We start from the raw sequence: 18,167 nt of genomic DNA on the forward strand, positions 1-18,167 counted from the left end.
AACAGTAGAGTAGAGGATTTGAAGAATCAAATCAATGATTTGGAATATGAGAAAACAAAAACACCCAATCAGAAGAGCAAAAGAAAAAATAATCCAAAAATAAAAACAAGCCTCTGGGACAACTGCAAGCATACCACTATTCGCATTATGGGGATGCCCAAAGGAGAAGAGAGGGAGCAAGGTATTGAAAACCGATTTTGAAGAAATAATGACAGAAAACTTCCCCTATCTAGTGAAATAAATAGACTTACACATCCAAGAAGCTTAGAGAGTCCTAAACAAGAGGAACCCAAAAAGATGTACACCAAGATATAGCATAATTAAAATGTCAATGGTTAAAGACAAAGACGGAATCTTAAAAGCAAGATAAAAGCAGTTAGTTACCTACAAGGAAGTGCTCATATGACTGTAAGCTTATTTCTCAACAGAAACTTTGCAAGGCAGAAGGAAGTGGCAAGAAATGTGCAAGGTGATGAACCACAAGGACCTGTAAACAAGATTACTCTGCCCAGAAAGCTGTCATTTAGAATTGAAGATCAGATAAAGAGGTTCACAGATAAGAAAAAGCTAAAGAAGTTCATCAAAACAAAACCAGTAATTACATGAAATGTTGAAGGGTATTCTTTAAGAAGAGGAAGAGGAGGGAGGAGAAGGAGAAGCAGAGAAAACAAAAGAAGCAGAAATAGAAGAAGAGGAAGGAGAAGAAGAAATCTAATGAACAAAAATCTAATGAACAAAATAAACCAGTGAATAAAATAGAATCAGAGGCATGAAAATATGAAACACTGACAAATCTCAGAGGGAACGGGGGAGAGGGGTGGGAAGAGATTAAACAAAAATTTTACCTATGAACAGACAATAGGGTGATGAAGGCCTGGAGTGGGGCAGGGAAAGAACTGGGTGGAGTGGAGGGGGGGCAGAATGGAAGGAGAGGGAAAATGGAGACATCTACAATATTCTCAATAATAAAGATTTTTTTAAGTCTTGTAACTCAAAGGAGCTGTTATTTTTTACATGATGCCCAATTTTTCCTAAGATTATATGTCCAATAAATTTCACCCAAGTTTCCAGAATCAGCATCCTCTGTTCATTTCCACCTGTCATTTCTTCTTCTCCTATCTTGCCCTCCTCTTCTATCTTCTCCAGCCATCTTACACCTCCTGCTTCTTGGGATAGTATGCAGAGCCAGGTGAATCAGACATGTCTATTTCTAAATCAGTTCATTCCATTCATAATTCTGCTGGTTGTCATGGCTTCATCATTTCCAAACAAATATAAACTATATTTGTTATCTGCTACTATGAAGCAGTGGAATCATTAAATATACACAAATTATTTCAGACTAGTAAGACTCTAAAAAAGCCATTTCTCTTTTATAAACCATTGTAAGTATCAAGATGATTTGAAGTACTCTCGAAAACTATTTGGAAACATATACTTAAGTTGAACTGAAGTTCCCTATGACCTGTCCATTCATTACCAAGAATGTGTCCAGCAGAAATGTGGATACATGTGCATTAAAAATATGCAGAGAATGATCATAGTTGCCATATGGATAATAGCTCCAAACTGAAGGTAATCAAAGGTCCATCTAAAATATCTAAATAAACTCTGGTGTATTAGACAATAGAATTGTAATAGTAATGAAAATAATCAAACTACAATTAAACCCAAAAACATGGAATACTCTGATAGTCGTAATGGTGAATAAAATAAATTTCACACTATAGAATATATGTTATTTGATTCCATTTACATGAAGTTAATAAAGAGGCAAAAGTCATCCCTGATTAGAAAAGTAAGGACAGTGGCTATCTTTGAGTCTGATTGAGGGGTTTTTGAGTGGAAGAGATAGTTTCTGGGTTTCAGACGTGCTCCCTTTTGTAAAAACAAGGTAATAATTACAAAGGTGGGTTTATGTTGTGTGTTTCACCTACTTCATATTTTTGAGCTGAGCACTGTTTTTCTTTTTCTATGTTATCTATTAATTTAAAAGGTTTAAAATTATAGCAAAAATTATTATAATAATAAAATGGCCAGTTAGGAGATTTCATCATAAAAGCTCTGCCTCAAAAAAAAAAAAAAAAAAAAGCCGAAAGAAAAACTGTTGCCTCTTTTATGTCACAGTTAACAAATAGAATTCGAATACTTTATAGACCATCAGGACAATTTAAAACATGATCTAAAATTTAGATTCTTCCCCAAGACATCAGTATTGTAGGCTCCAATGTGAAAATGACCAGTACAATTGGGGGCTATATGCAACTCTCACCTGAGAGAAATTAGAAAATATCTCACCAATTCTGCCTGTCTCTCCTCTTGCCTTCCTTCACTTTATGTCAGATTAATGTTATCTGGAGGATAAGGTCTAAAGTTCATCCTCACCTTCTTGTGAATGCAAAATTCTGGTGTCAATTTCAGGACAATATTTGAAACTTAACTTCCCTTTTTTAAAAAAAAAATGTTTTTATTGATTTCAGAGAGAGGATGGGAGATGTAGAGAGAGATAGAAACATCAATCATGAGAGAATCATCAATTGGCTGCCTCCTGCATGGCCCCCACCGGGAATTGAGCCCACAACCAGGGCATGTGCCCTGACTGGGAATCGAACTGTGACCTCCTGGTTCATGGGTCAACACTCAACCACTGAGTAACTCTGGCTGGGTGATACGTAACTTTCTATTAATAAAAGTGAGAATGAAGGCGAAGCAGAGCAGGGTTACTTCGAAATCGGACTAATGCTAAGAAATCAGCTGTTGTTCTTTTGACCAATAAAATCATGTGTATGTCAAAGAAGCAAAAGGAGCTACAGGGATAACGAAATGCCTTGGGGAGCTTTGTGAACTGAAATTCTTGCCAATCCTCCAAAGCCCTTTCCAGATAAGCTAATGTTATTCATTGCATGCACATGGACTTGGCACTGTCTGTAAGAACAATGTAATTAATGGTAGGTAGGGTAAGAGTCTATTTTTTAAAAACAACAACTTATAAATCAATAAGGTATAGATAAACCCTTGAAGAAGATATACACTAAAATTAACAGCATTTCTAGGTCACTGATGTAATTAAAGGATATTTTTACAGTTCTGTGTGTTTTATGAATTTATAATTTCAATGGATAAAAATTATTTTTAATCATAGAAGTACACATATATAATAAAATATTTTTCATTTTGAAAAAGAAAATCACTTATTTCTAATTTCTATGTAAGAGGTATTGCAAGTCAATTGGTCATTTATATATTAGACAAGTATCTAATAAGCACTGATTCTTATGATGACACCCACAACTGTCATCCATTAGGGCCCATTTATATTGATTTAGGTCAGATAGAAAGGCGGCTTGAAATGAGGGGTTGTCTTGGCCCCTGTGTTATGGACAGATGTTGGGCTTTTGATAGAGTTGCATACCCCCAAGAAAGGTGTTTTATTCTGGTGAGCAAATAAGAAGGCAAAGCTTCATGATAATAGCAGTTTGGAATTGGGACAAATTTTTATTATTTTGTCCATGTGATAATTTAAATTATGCAATTCCTATATCTTTCTTTTTTACACTTTATGATAAATCTTGGCGGTTTAATCCATGTTATTAAAAATAGTATTTCCCTCTTTATTTTAGTGACAGTGGAGTATTTTTTTATTCATATGTCCCATGGTTTACATTACTAGTTCCTGACCGATGACTTTAGAGTTGTTTTAACTTTTTGTCATTTCAACAACGCTGCAACTGGAATATGCTAGTACATATGTCATCTTCCTCTAGAGCAAACATATCTATAAAATAGATCCTATATGTGGACATTGTGGAATGTTTTATGCAAAATGGCCAGTTCATTACAATTAAATGCTACAAATTAAAACTAGCAAAAGGTGCTGGGTTAGAGGTTTTTGTGCACTTAAAATTTTTACATATAATTGTAGCAATATACACTGTCATGAGCAAATACGATTCCTCAAACCTTGCCAACTCAATGTCCCAGTAACTGTGTTATTACTTACTAATTTTAGGTGAAACGGGTAAGTCATACTTTTAATTTGCACATCACATTATTATCAGTAAGTATAAGCATCTATATATTCTTCTAGGGTTCTTGCCCATTTCTTCATGAGACCATTGATCTTTTTTCTCATATTGTTGCAGAAGACCAAAGAAAACCAAGGACGCTTCTGGTATGCAGTATTATAATTGGAGGTGTGGAGTGCTCAGTGGCTGATCTTAGTTACTTAGACTCCAGTGCCTTCAGAAGTCAAACTGAAACAGTGTACCAGGACTTTCACCATCAATCACATTGTCAGCAGAAACTATCTGGTATGGCCAAAGCCTCCACATAGTCAAATCATTCTTATTAGGCAGGATATTCGAGGGGTTAGAAATTTTATTCCTCAAAATAAAATTTTGATTTGGCAGTCAAGAGCCAAATCTTTCTTAGGATGTGAAGGAACCCGAACGCACTGAGTTAACCTTTATTGAACAGGCTGTAAGAAGAAGGTGATGTCTTGAAAATGTAAAATGAAAGATTTAGTCATCTTACTAGAAAGTATTTCAATATTTTGTTCTTCACATTTTCAATACTGTATTTCAATATTTTGTTCTTCACATATTTTAATATTCATACTTTCTCTGAAATATGTAATTTTCTAGTCACTAGTAATATATGCTATGTGACAGGTTCTTTTATTGCATTGTGATTTTTGCTTAACTACTTCTAATCTGATTAGCTATGTTTTTTTTCTCCATTTGGAGAAAAAGGAGCATTTGATAAGGAAGTCAAGTGTGTGAGCCTTGGGAACTAATGATCCTTGACCAATTTGTACCAGGAAAAAATGTTCAGGCACTGATTGTAACCTGGACGTTTTTTCATGGTACAAATTGGTCAAGGATCATTTGGTCCACTTTTGAGCTTAAGTTTTCTTAATGAGCTTAAACGCTAGGCTCCAAAGTTTTTCAGGTAGTAATAACCCATGAACTTGAATTACCAAACACTTTTCAACAATCAACAATCACCATTAGCATAAGCCTCAATCAATCTCAAATAAAAATTGACCAAAAATTTGACATCAAGTGGTGAATCCCCCCTCCTTCTGAAACTTCACTTCCCAGGCCATGCTCTGAAACCTGGAATCAGTTTCCAGGCATTCTCCAGGTACTCATCTTTGCTGATGGGGTGATCCTCTACAGTTTAATTATGAAATCCACACAATCCTAACAAAGCCTATGAAGAAACTCACAAGATGGGGGTTGGTATTCTCAGCCCCATAGCTCATTGATTCATAGTGGGAGTGGAGGCAATGGTTGTTTCCTATGACTGTCACAACTTTATGGCATTGAGTGTCTCTGCAGGGGTACCCAGTCTAGCTTAAGGGCAACAGGCTGATTAATTAAATGTAATGAAGCCTGAGGGTGTTAGCACCTCAGCTGGGACATGGAAAACATTAGGATTGCCTCAGGCTCTTGCAAGAAAACCCAAACAGAGTGCCAGAGACCATGGGATACCAGGACACAGGCTTTATTGGAGATCACCCTGCCGGCCGCCTTCCTGAGGGGGAAAGGGAAGAGAGAGAGAGAGCTTGAGAGAGCTTGCCAGGGTGAGAGTGCCTTTTAAGGGGAGGAAAAGAATGGATGGGGCTTAAGGCACTCAGCACACGCTGATTGGTGGTTTCATGTAAGGTACATGGTTAGGGGCCTAGGGATTTAGGAATTGGGGGTTTAGGGTATATGGCAGGTGCTGATTGGTGGTTCAATGTACAGTCCATATAAGGTGTTCAGGAATGTCCGGCTGCAGGTAGAGTTTATGTCATGCTCCGTCCATCAGTTGGGGGAAGGGAGGCTCTATCAGTCCCTTCCTCAATGACCCCACAAGGGCTCACTCAGGAATCATCCACCCCTCGGCTTCTCATTGTCTAAGCCATAGGGTTAACCTCTTTAGACAGCTCAACAATCAGTGTAAAAGGTTAATGGCCAGAGCTCGTGAGTGATCACCAGCTAAAACACATGCATTCGGCCCACTGGCTGCTGTGGGTTGTTCATTCCTGAGAAGCTTCCCCTGGAGGAGTGTTGTGTACGCTGCTGGGAACTGCTGCTCTGCGGGAATCTATTGTGTTTCCTCCCCTTCCAGAGCTCACCCCACAATCCTAGGGCTATCCTCCTTTTCTGTTGCCTCTGCCACAGTGCCTGGCCATACTTTACAGAGTCTCATGCATTTCAGACGTTAGCCTTGCTTGGGAGATACCCAGAGCTTTAATCTGCTTTACTGGTATTTCTGCCATCTCGAAGGTAGCTTTCTGCTCTGATATCCAGTCCCATATGTGCCCTTCTTTACTAGGTGGTCGAAAGGATGAAAGCCCTTTGCCAGGTGGAGAATAGGAGTCCTCCAAACCCCCAAATCCCTACAAAGTCTTGCACCTCTTTTACATTCTTAGGTGTTGGATAAGCTAGCATCTTATCAAACACAGCTTCTGGGACACCATGCACCTCCCCTGACCAAACAACTCACAAAACCTTACGGCAGTGCTGGTCTTGAATTTCCCTCGCAGATGTCCAGCAAAGCCTGCAGTATCCTGCAGCAGAGGCCAGTCTTCAGGTGCTAACATTATATTGTTAACATAAAATCCATTCAGACCTGTAAAGAATGTTTGTGAGTTTACTTGAGCCAATCTGTCAACAATTTCGGGGAAGCAGAATCTCAATGGATTGGGATAATGCTCTGGAGAATGGGGAGTTCATATCTTGTTTTGTAAATTGCCATGAAAAGGAAAATAGGTAAGTGGGTTACATGAAATTCATTGGTGATAGGTTAGGGAAGTGGGAGAAAGCAAAGCGGGGGAAACCACTGGGATAGGATAAAAAGTGAAATGATGGGCAAATGCTTCTTTTTCAGAGATAGATACAGAATAGTTAACATAGTTAACAGTTGACGATTAGCATAATAGCAATGAGGGAATGCCTTGGTGCCATTTGTTGTGCCCTGAGGGGTCTGGAAAAAGGAAAGTTACAAGTTACCCAGACATTTCTCAGGTATGTTATTTTAGATGCAAAAAGACAATAGGCTCAGTAAAGATCGAAGCTTATCTTTGTCAGGGAAAATACTGGCCTAGAACATGACTACCCACCATAACCTGCTTGTCGTTAAACATTTCATTTCCAGACCGTCCTTTGTGATTATTTTAGGTCTTTGAGTTTGCACAACCGCCATGCAGTCCTTCCCTGAACTAGTCAGGCTGGCCTGTGGCCCCTTTTGTCCACAATATCATCAATGTTTTACTGATTTGGGGAAGGGACAGGTCTCAGGTGACTTTCCTCTGACACAGTGGAGGCGGTGCAAGTAGCCTTAGGGAAGCACTTGAAAAGTTTATTATTGCCCCTCTTACACAAAGGCAAGTTGATCTTGGTTATCTGAAACTTGTACTTGTCAGTGAAGTATGGTAGCAACCATACTTAGGTAAAAACTGCTGTTTGAATTTTAACCCTGCTATTCTGGCTCCTGCACCCACTTACTTGCTTAAACAATAGGGTAGCTACCTCAGCTTCCAGACTGGGACCTGGAGACTCACAGAGGTAATTTTCCTGGGCCTGTGGACCAGGACCCCAGGAGATGGATTCCCACGGACTCAGTAGCTCCAGGAGTAGAAACTGTAGATAACCTTTAGAGATTACTGACTCCAGCTTGGTTCTGCTTCTAAAAAAACCTGCTTTCGCAAGATAGGGCCACATTGCAATGTCCAGCAGGAGATGGCTGGGAGCGGCCCTGCGGGCTGTTCCCAGCATTTAGAATTTAGAATTTAGAGTTGAGAACAGAGGAAAATTTTTGTGGTTTGGACCTTTAAAAAGACTTGCCTACACCTGAAACGGCGCGGTTGTGAGGGTGGATTCCAGCATGTGGTGCTCTCTCGGCCGTCCTGGCCAGTTCAATAAATCCTTGCCTGCTTTTTTAATCAATTAGCAGCCTCCGGTGGTCTTATTCTGACTCCAGGGTTCGACCCCACAATAGTCAGTCTTTCCCATGAATCTCTTTGAAGATAAAGCATCATTACAGGCAAAAACATCAACTGTCTGTCCATGACAAAAGACTTAAAACTGGCCATGCTTAAAAATTTGCTGCGAGTTCAAGTACACAAACACACTAATGTTGCAATTGACTTAGTTAGCCATTCTAATCTTAGTCAGCTTGACCACACATAAAAGTTTTTTCTCAAGATTCCTTTTGCACAAACCTTGTGCAACATTCATAAACCTTTCTTTCACTTTTGTCCTATCTTTTCCTTTCTTACTGTGAAACATTCGTTTGTGGTCGAAAGGGGCCACATGTTAACCTAACATACTCAGGGGAGGCCTGCATAGCAGTCTTGCAAACTCAGAGACCTAAAGTAACCACAGAGGATGGTCTGAAATTAAACTTTAACTAAAAGCGGTTTTGGTGGGCAGTTATATCACTGACAAGGTCAACCTTTACCTTAACTGAGCCTATCTGTCTTTTTGTATCTATAATAACCTACCCTTTGAAATGTCTAGGTAACTTGTAACTTTCCTTTTTCTGGATCCCTTGGGGCACAACCTAATTATGCTGGGTGCCATGACAGATACCACAAATTCCTTTATTACCATGTTAATTGTTCCTGCACCCACCTAAGTATGTGTCTATCATTTTACTTTTTATCCAATCCCAGGGGTTTCCCTGCTTTGCTTTCTCCCACCTCTCTAGTCTATCACCAATGGATTTCATGTAACCCACCTACATCCCTTTCCTTTGATTGCAATGTATAAATACAGATGTAACCCGCCAATCTCCAGAGCATTATTTCAATTCATTGAGGTTCTGCTTCCTGGCATATGTCAACAGTTGGCTCAAATAAACTCACAAAAATTCTTTACAGGTTTCAATGGTTTTTTTACGTCAATACATTTTACTGTAGGACAAAATTGCTTTCTTCTATTTCTTTACCAGAAACAAAATAAAACAAACAAACAAAAGTATTCTTCATAATCTTCTTTTTCATACCTTCTTCAATGGAAAACATACTATACTTTCCATATACAGTAATTTTCTTTTATCCTTTTTATTTTCCAGTAGTTTTGTTAAAAAAAAACAAAAACCTTAGCTCTTTTTAAATAAATTTTTAATTTTTTTAATTGAGTTGATTGGAGTGAAATTGTGTTGTAGTATACCCCGAATCTCACAAAGGATGCCTCAAAAAGTCAAATTATGGAGTCATTTATTGAAAGCTGGCAGCTGACGAGGGGCAAAAGAGCTCCAGACCTCACAGCCCCGAACAGCTTGCCACATCTGGCTTAAATTGGCAGAATATCGCAAAGATATCGATTACATCTTTGGGTCTGGAATGAGGAATCTGTTTGCACAAGCAGTTACAGAAGCAAAATTGACCTAAAGTATAGTTTTGGGTCTACAGATCACTGAATCAACAGAAACACATTATCTGGGATCACCGGGACAATTTAGGATAATTGTGCTGTTCTGGTTTAGGGACCACTGAGTCAACCGAAGCTCAGTTATCTGTAGCTACTGAGACAATTTGGGATAATTGAGCTGTCCTGGTTCCCAGAAGAATGTGCCTCGAAGACCAGTGAGATCACAATCAATGGAATATTCAAACCACCATCAAGGGAGTATTCAATCATACATAAGTTCAGAAAATCAAAATGACTCTTCTATTATTTTAGCAAGTAAATGAATACAGAAACCAAATAGCAGGTTAAGATTAAAAACTGCAGTTTCTACCTGAGATAATTGCTACCCTACTTCAATTGGTTCTCAAAATCATACAGGTTTCAAATGTACAACTCAAAACATCATCTGCACACTGCAGGGTGCACCCATACCCACTCCCCCTATGTCCACCTCCCCTACCTCCATTCCCCTTTTGCTCTGGCTATCAGCATCCTGTGGTCTGTGTCTACGTCTTATAGCAGCCTGTGTTTTAAAAGCCATTTTTATTTTTTCTTCAGTTTTGGTTAGCTCCTAGAGTGTTTACCTTTAAGAGACATGATAATATTTATAACTTCAAGAGACAGAGAGTGAATGCAAGTTTTCTTCTAGGAATTTTGGGTTAGATGCTATTTAAAATTTCCCTTTGTATTAGAGGTCAGGGTCAGAGGGCCTGAGGCACTGCATCTGCTTTACTGTCAATCGTCATATCATCCTTTTGCTCTCACTTTCCCAGGGATTCCACCCCTGGTGTCCTAATCAGGCTTTGGCACAAGCCCTCCGACCTTAATCCAAAGATAGTTTGCACCCTCCTAGCTTTGCAAAACTGCATGCTAATTTATTATCCTGCTCTCTCACGATCTCTGCTTGGTCTCCAAAACAAAATGACTAAATAAAGCAAAACAGAAACAGACTCAAGAGTCAGAGAACAAGCTGATGGTTGCCGGAGGAGAGGGGGTTGGGGGCATGAGAATAAAACATTTTTGAAAAAAGGAAGTGGATTATACTGTAAGTGTGTGTAAAGTATTTAATACAGTGCTTAGAGCTGAGTAAGTTCACTGGAAGTGAACAAACAACAGCATGTCCCTCTCTAACCTTAGCTCTTTTCCCAACTTTCTACTTTTAGTTGGGCCTCTAGCTGGGCATCGGTGCCCAGCAGAATTGCCCTTGGAGAGGCAGCCACTGAAACAGCCATTTGTTTTACTTCTTTGCCAGAGTATGTTATGCACAGTTCCTCAAACAAGAACATAAGGCAGCCAGGGAGAGCTTCCCACATATAATTTGAAACAGATTCCCACACTCACAGGAAGGGCAGGGAGAGACCAGAGAAAAACAGACCACTCCAGATTGGTTCAGGGTGACAGACCTAACAAAGCAACAAGGGAAGTGGTTTACAAGGCTTATCCTGACAGCTGCAATACAAGTAAATTTCTGCAGCCATCCGCCAAATTTTAAAAGTTTGTAGAGAGGTTTTAACTGGGCTCAGTCACGCACCCAAGAGGCTTTAACAAGGTTCAGTCACAAGCTCAGTCCAGATAATGTCACCACATTACTACCTCAAGGCTGTGTCCTGGGGCAAATTCAAGCAGAGGGTACATTCCAAGCACAGGGAAGGGCGTGGGGAACTTCCAATTGCCTGGGTCTAGCTCTTGGGTAAAACTTGCAGTCACTTCTTGCCTCTTTCCCCAACAATACAGTAGCTACTTTAGAGCCTGGTGGCTGATGGTGTTCAAGCTGTAGTGAGCAACAGTGCTACTCAGAGTATAGACAGCACAAAGATCCATGATGCAGTCTTACAGTCAACCTAGAAAGCAAGCATATTGCAGAGAAGGCTTTAGGAATTTACTCGTCATTCATTCATTCATTCACTATTTCAGGATATATAGGATATATAGCTAAATAGTAAGGGAAAAAACACAAGTTTTGAAAATAATCTTATGTTCAAACTTCAGCTTTGCTATTACATTAACCCCGCTCAGGGCCTTCATTTCTTCAACTATTAAAAAAAGTAGGCACTGGGAGTGTTTGTTAGCAAGCTGAGGGACAGCTGAACGCCAGGAGAAGGCGGGGGACTGCTGGACGGGGTTCCCCTGACAGGGCAGCCCCCACTGCGGCTGGGTCCCCTCCCGGAGCTACGGTCACAGACAGTGAAATCTCGCCATCTTGAAAGGGAAGGTGGATTTTATCCGAGGCCTGAAAATCAATAACTGCGGCGACCGCCCAACAGCTGTTTGCCCAGAGCACAGATCCCAGGAGGCGCGAATGCTTGGACTCAAAGGCGATCTTCACTCCACCACGGAAAGGTCAGATTTCTCCAGGGATAGGGTGAGGTTCTAGTCCCTGCCAGAGAGAGAAATGCCCGGGCACACGGGGAGGTCTGAGCCGGGAGAGGTCTGTGGCTGTTGGGGCCGGTGTGATCCGTGATTGTGGAAGGGGGCCTCAGAGCTGCTAACAGGGCGGAATCTCTAAAGAGCAACCGGTTTTGATCTGACTCGGAGGGATAGACTGGGAGTTTCAGGGGTGGGCAATCGGCTTGAACTTGCCCACCAGCCTCTGCAAACCAGGATTGAGTGCCATAGAGGAAAAAAGGCTAGAGAGGCCTTAGAGTCCTGGAAGTCAACTCAGAAACACTGTCACCCAGAGGCTGAATCACAAATTGACTCTGGTGTAATAAAAAATAAAGGAACACAGAAATGAAGACACCCCCTGCTTAAAAATCAAGACTGAATTGCAACACTGAGGAGCAGTGAAACGCAGGGAACTGCAACACTATTCAGACTTGGAAACAGGCATGCCAAACAGAACAAATAAAGGAAGTGAATGACCTTAACTACTGCACGTTTTTTTAATTTTAATAAATTTTTAATTTTTTTAATTTTCATTTTTTACATCATTTACTTAAAAAACTATTTTTTTCTTTTTTCCTTACTTGATTTTACCTTTTTAATTATTACATTTTTATTTGCAATCAACATTATTACTACTACTATTTTACCTTTTTTATTATATTTATTTTTGGGTCTTTTTTATTATTATTATTATTTTAAGTGTCATTTTATTTTCTCTTTATTTTACTTTGGGATTAGTGTTCTACAGTCTATTTTAACCTTTCCCTCACCATCATTTTATTCGACCTCAACTCTACCTTTATGCCATCACTCTCTGCCTAACGTTTCCCCTTTTGGTGTCCTGTTTATCTTAACCCTTTCCTGCTCTAGATTTTCCCTATTCTTTCTGTTTACCCCCAGCTAAAATGTCACCCTACCTATATATCTAATCTCCAATCCCCTGCTCCAAGTCCATACATACCTCTCTCTTCGCTGTCTTAACTAAAAAAAAAAAAAAAAAAAAAAAAAAAATGTTTTTCTCTGTCCTTTAGTTGTTTGCTTGAATGTTGATTATATCGAATTTTTATGCTTTTTTGTGAGATTTTGCTTATTCTTTTTTTTTTTGTTTGCTGTGTTTTTGTTTGTTTTTTACTTCTGTTATCCCTTACCTCGCTTGATATTAGTTGGTATTGTAGGTTGTATTAATCACCAGGTTCTTGTTGCTGGCATTTGCTGTGATCAGTGGTTGTTCTATTGGAGTTTTCTCCCCATATATATAGTCTGTTCCTCTTTTCTCTCTGAGTCTCATTCTAGTCTCTCTTATTCTTTTTTCTCATTTCCCCAATTTCCTTTTTCACATTCCTTTTTTTTTCTTTCTTTCTTTTTACTCTTCTTTCTCTCCTATCCCCTAATTTTCAGTTCTCTGGTGGTCACTTTTATTGGAGATTATTAATATCATGAATACATTGTTGTTCAGTGCCTTGTGGGTTGTACCTGGTTGTGTTGTATTTTTGTGCCTTTAAATCAACACAGGAGAGAGAGAACTACATAACCAGACATCTGGAGAGACCATGGGGAGACAAAGAAACAGCCCGCATAAGAAAGAAAAGCAGGCATCACCAGAAAAGGAAGTAAACGAATTAGAGGCCAGCAACCTATCAGAGAAAGAATTCAGAGAAATGGTCATAAGGTGGCTGAAAAGAATGGAAGACAAATTTGACAATATGAGTAAGAATCAAGAGGAAATGAAGAAGAACCAAGAAGAAATGAAAAATGACATCGCTGCTGTAAAGAACTCAATAGAAAGCATCAAGAGTAGACTAGAAGAAACAGAGGACCACGTCAATGACCTAGAAGACAAGATGAAAAAAAATACCCAAGTAGAGCAGCTTCTAGAAAAGAAAATGAAAAAGCAGGAGGAGAGCCTAAGGGAACTTTGGGACAACACAAAACAAAACAATATCCGCCATAATAGGGGTTCCAGAAGGAAAGGAAACTGAGCAAGGGATAGAAAACCTGTTTGAAGAAATAATGACAGAAAACTTTCCTGATATAGGGAAGAAAAAACCCCACACAAATCCAAGAAGCTCACAGAGTCCCAAGCAAAATGAACCCCCAAAAGAATGACGCCAAGGCACATTATAATTTAATTGGCAAACACCAACAACAAAGTAAGAATCTTAAAAGCGGCCACAGAGAGACAGAAAGTTACATACAAAGGAACCCCCATCAGACTAGCAACTGATTTCTCAACAGAAACTCGTCAGGCCAGAAGGGAATGGAATGAAATATACAAAGTCATGCAAAGCAAGGGTCTCAATCCAAGAATACTGTACCCAGCAAGGCTATCAATCAAAATTGAAGGTGAAATCAGAAGCTTCACAGGCAAAAAAGGGCTAAGGGAATTTATCACCACCAAACCAGCAATGCAAGAAATGCTAAAGGGTCTGCTGTAAAAAAAAGAAAGAAAGAAATAGAAAGCGAAAGCAAAGAAGAAACACAGTAGTATAGAATAAAAATGGTGACAAATAAGTACCTATCAATAATAACTTTAAATGTAAATGGATTAAATGCCCCAATCAAAAGACATAGGGTAACAGACTGGATAAGAAAACAAGACCCATATATCTACTGTCTACAAGAAACCCACCTCAGAAAAAAAGATGCACACAGACTGAGGGTGAAGAGATGGAAAAAGGTTTTACAGGTGAATGGAAACGAAAAAAAAAGCTGGGGTAGCAATACTTATATCTGACAAATTAGATCTCAAAGTGAACAACATAACAAGAGATAAGGAGGCCACTTCATAATACTAAAGAGAGCAATCCAACAAGAAGAAATAACTCTGGTAAACATATACGCACCCAATACAGGAGCACCCAAATACATAAAAAACTCCTGGAGGATTTCAAGGGAGAGATTAACAGCAATACAATCATAGTAGGAGATTTTAATACACCATTATCACCATTGGACAAATCCTCTAAACAAAAAATCAACAAAGAAACATCAATCCTAAATGACTCACTAGACCAGATGGAATTAATTGACATCATCAGAACATTTCACCCCAAAGCCACAGAATATACATTCTTCTCAAGTGCACATGGGTTATTTTCAAAGATAGACCATTTGTTAGAACATAGGCAAAGTCTCTCCAAATTCAAGAAGATAGAGATCATATCAAGCATCTTCTCAGACCACAGTGGCATAAAACTGGAAATCAACTACAATAAAAACAATCCAAAGAAATCAAACACATGGAGACTAAACAGCATGCTATTAAACAATGACTGGGTTACCAGAGACATCAAGGAAGAAATAAAAAACTTCATGGCAACAAATGACAATGAAAACACAACAATCCAAAATCTATGGGACACAGCGAAAGCAGTCTTGAGAGGGAAGTTCATAGCTCTGCAAGCCTACTGCAAAAAACAAGAAGCAAAGGTAATAAATTACCTAACCCTACAACTCAAAAAGTTAGAAAGCGAGCAATAAGAAAAGCCCAGTGTAAACAGAAGGAAGGAAATAATAAAGATCAGAGCAGAGATAAACGACATAGAGACCAAAGACACAATATAAAAGATCAACAAAACCAAGAGCTGGTTCTTTGAAAGGATAAACAAGATTGATGAACCTTTAGCCAGACTCACCAAGAAACAAAGAGAGAGGACCCAAATAAACAAAATCAGAAATGAAAGAGGCGAAATAACAACAGACCCTGCTGAAATACAAAGGATTGTTTCAAAATACTATGAACAACTCTATTCCAACAAACTGGACAACCTGGAGAAAATGGACATATTCCTAGAAAAATATAACCTTCCAAAATTCAATCATGAAGAATCTAAACAGCTCAATAGGCCAGTAAATAAGGAAGAAATTGAAGCAGTCATCAAAAAGCTTCCGGCAAACAAAAGCCCGGGGCCAGACGGCTTCACAGGAGAGTTTTACCAAACATTCAAGGAATAACTAAAACCTATCCTCCTCAGACTATTCCAAAAAATTCAAGAGGAAGGAACACTTCCAAGCTCCTTCTATGAAGCCAGCATCATCCTAATACCAAAACCAGATAAAGACAACACAATGAAAGAGAATTACAGGCCAACATCTCTCATGAACATAGATGCCAAAATCCTCAACAAAACTCTAGCAAATCGGCTCCAGCAGTACTTCAGAAAGATCATACACCATGACCAAGTAGGATTTATCCCAGGTATACAAGGATGGTACAATATCCGTAAATCAATAAACGTGATACATCACATCAACAAACTGAGAGATAAAAATCACATAGTCATATCAATAGATGCAGAAAAGCATTTGACAAAATCCAACACCCTTTCTTGATAAAAAACTCTCAACAAGGTGGGAATAGAAGGATCATACCTCAACATAATAAAAGCTATATATGATAAACCCACAGCCAACATCATACTCAATGGACAAAAACTAAAACCATTTCCCCTAAGTACAGCAACAAGACAGGGATGCCCACTCTCACCACTCCTGTTTGACATAGTACTGGAAATATTAGCCATTACGATCAGACAAGAAGAAGAAATAATAGGCATCCAAATTGGAAAAGAAGAAGTAAAGCTATACTTATTTGCAGATGACATGATACTGTACATAAAAAACCCAAAAGACTCCATCAAAAAATTAATAGACTTAATAAATGAATTTGGCAATGTAGCAGGATACAAAATTAACACCAAGAAATCTATGGCCTTTCTATACACCAATAGTGAACTTATAGAAAGAGACACTAAAAAAGCAATCCCATTTACCATCGCACCAAAAAAATTAAGATACCTAGGAATAAACTTAACTAAGGAGGTAAAAGACCTATACACGGAAAACTACAGGACACTGAAAAAAGAGATAGAGGAAGACATAAACAGATGGAAGAACATACCATGTTCATGGATTGGTAGGATCAACATCATTAAAATGTCCATACTACCCAAAGCAATCTATAGATTCAATGCACTCCCCATTAAAATACCAATGGCATATTTTACAGATTTAGAAAAAACTCTCCAAAAATTCATCTGAATAAAAAAAGACCCCGAATAGCTACAGCAATCCTGAGAAAGAAGAATAAAGTAGGAGAGATCTCAATACCAGATTTCAAGCTGTATTACAAAGCCACTGTTCTCAAAACAGCATGGTACTGGCACAAGAACAGACATATAGATCAATGGAATAGAAGAGAGAATCCAGATATCAACCCAAATCAATATGCTCAATTAATATTTGACAAAGGAGGCATGAACATACAATGGAGTCAAGACAGTCTCTTCAATAAATGGTGTTGGGAAAATTGGACAGATACATGCAAAAAAATGAAACTAGATCACCAACTTACACCATACACAAAAATAAACTCAAAATGGATACAGGACTTAAACATAAGACTGGAAAGCATAAAAATACTAGAGGAATCCACAGGCAGCAAAATCTCAGACATATGCCGAAAGAACTTCTTCACTGATACTGCCCCTAGGGCAATGGAAGCTAAAGAGAAAATAAACAAATGGGACTACATCAAAATAAAAAGCTTTTTTACAGAAAAAGAAACTATCAACAAAATAACAAGAAAGCCCACTGTATGGGAGAACATATTTGCAAATGTTATCACTGATAAAGGTTTAATCTCCAACATCTATAGGCAGCTTATACAACTTAATAAAAGGAAGATAAATGATCCAATAAAAAAATGGGCAACGGACCTAAATAGAATATTTTCAGAAAAAGACAGAAGGAAGGCCAAGAGACACATGAAAACATGCTCAAAGTCACTAATTATCCGAGAGATGCAAATCAAAACGACAATGCGGTACCATCTCACACTGATCAGAATGGCTATCATCAACAAATCAACAAACGACAAGTGTTGGAGAGGATGCAGAGAAAAAGGAACACTCTTGCATTGCTGGTGGGAATGTAGACTGGTGTAGCCACTGTGGAGAACAGTATGGAATTTCCTCAAAAAACTGAAAGTGGAACTCCCATTTGACCCAGTAATCCCACTCCTAGGAATATATCCTAAGAAACCGGAAACACCAATAAGAAAGGATATATGCACCCCTATGTTCATAGCAGCACAATTTACAATAGCTAAGATTTGGAAACAGCCTAGGTGCCCATCAGCAGATGACTGGATCAGAAAACTATGGTACATCTACACAATGGAATACTATGCTGCCATAAAAAAGAAGGAATTCCTTCTATTTGCAGCAACCTGGATGGAATTGGAGAACATTATGCTAAGTGAAATAAGTCAGTCCATGAAAGAAAAATACCACATGATCTCACTCATCTATGGATAATAAAGAAAATTATAAGCTGTTGAACAAAAAGATAGATACAGAGACAGTAAAGCATCAAACA

The sequence above is a fragment of the Eptesicus fuscus genome, chromosome 9, assembly GCF_027574615.1.
Source record: "Eptesicus fuscus isolate TK198812 chromosome 9, DD_ASM_mEF_20220401, whole genome shotgun sequence".
NCBI lineage: Eukaryota > Metazoa > Chordata > Mammalia > Chiroptera > Vespertilionidae > Eptesicus > Eptesicus fuscus.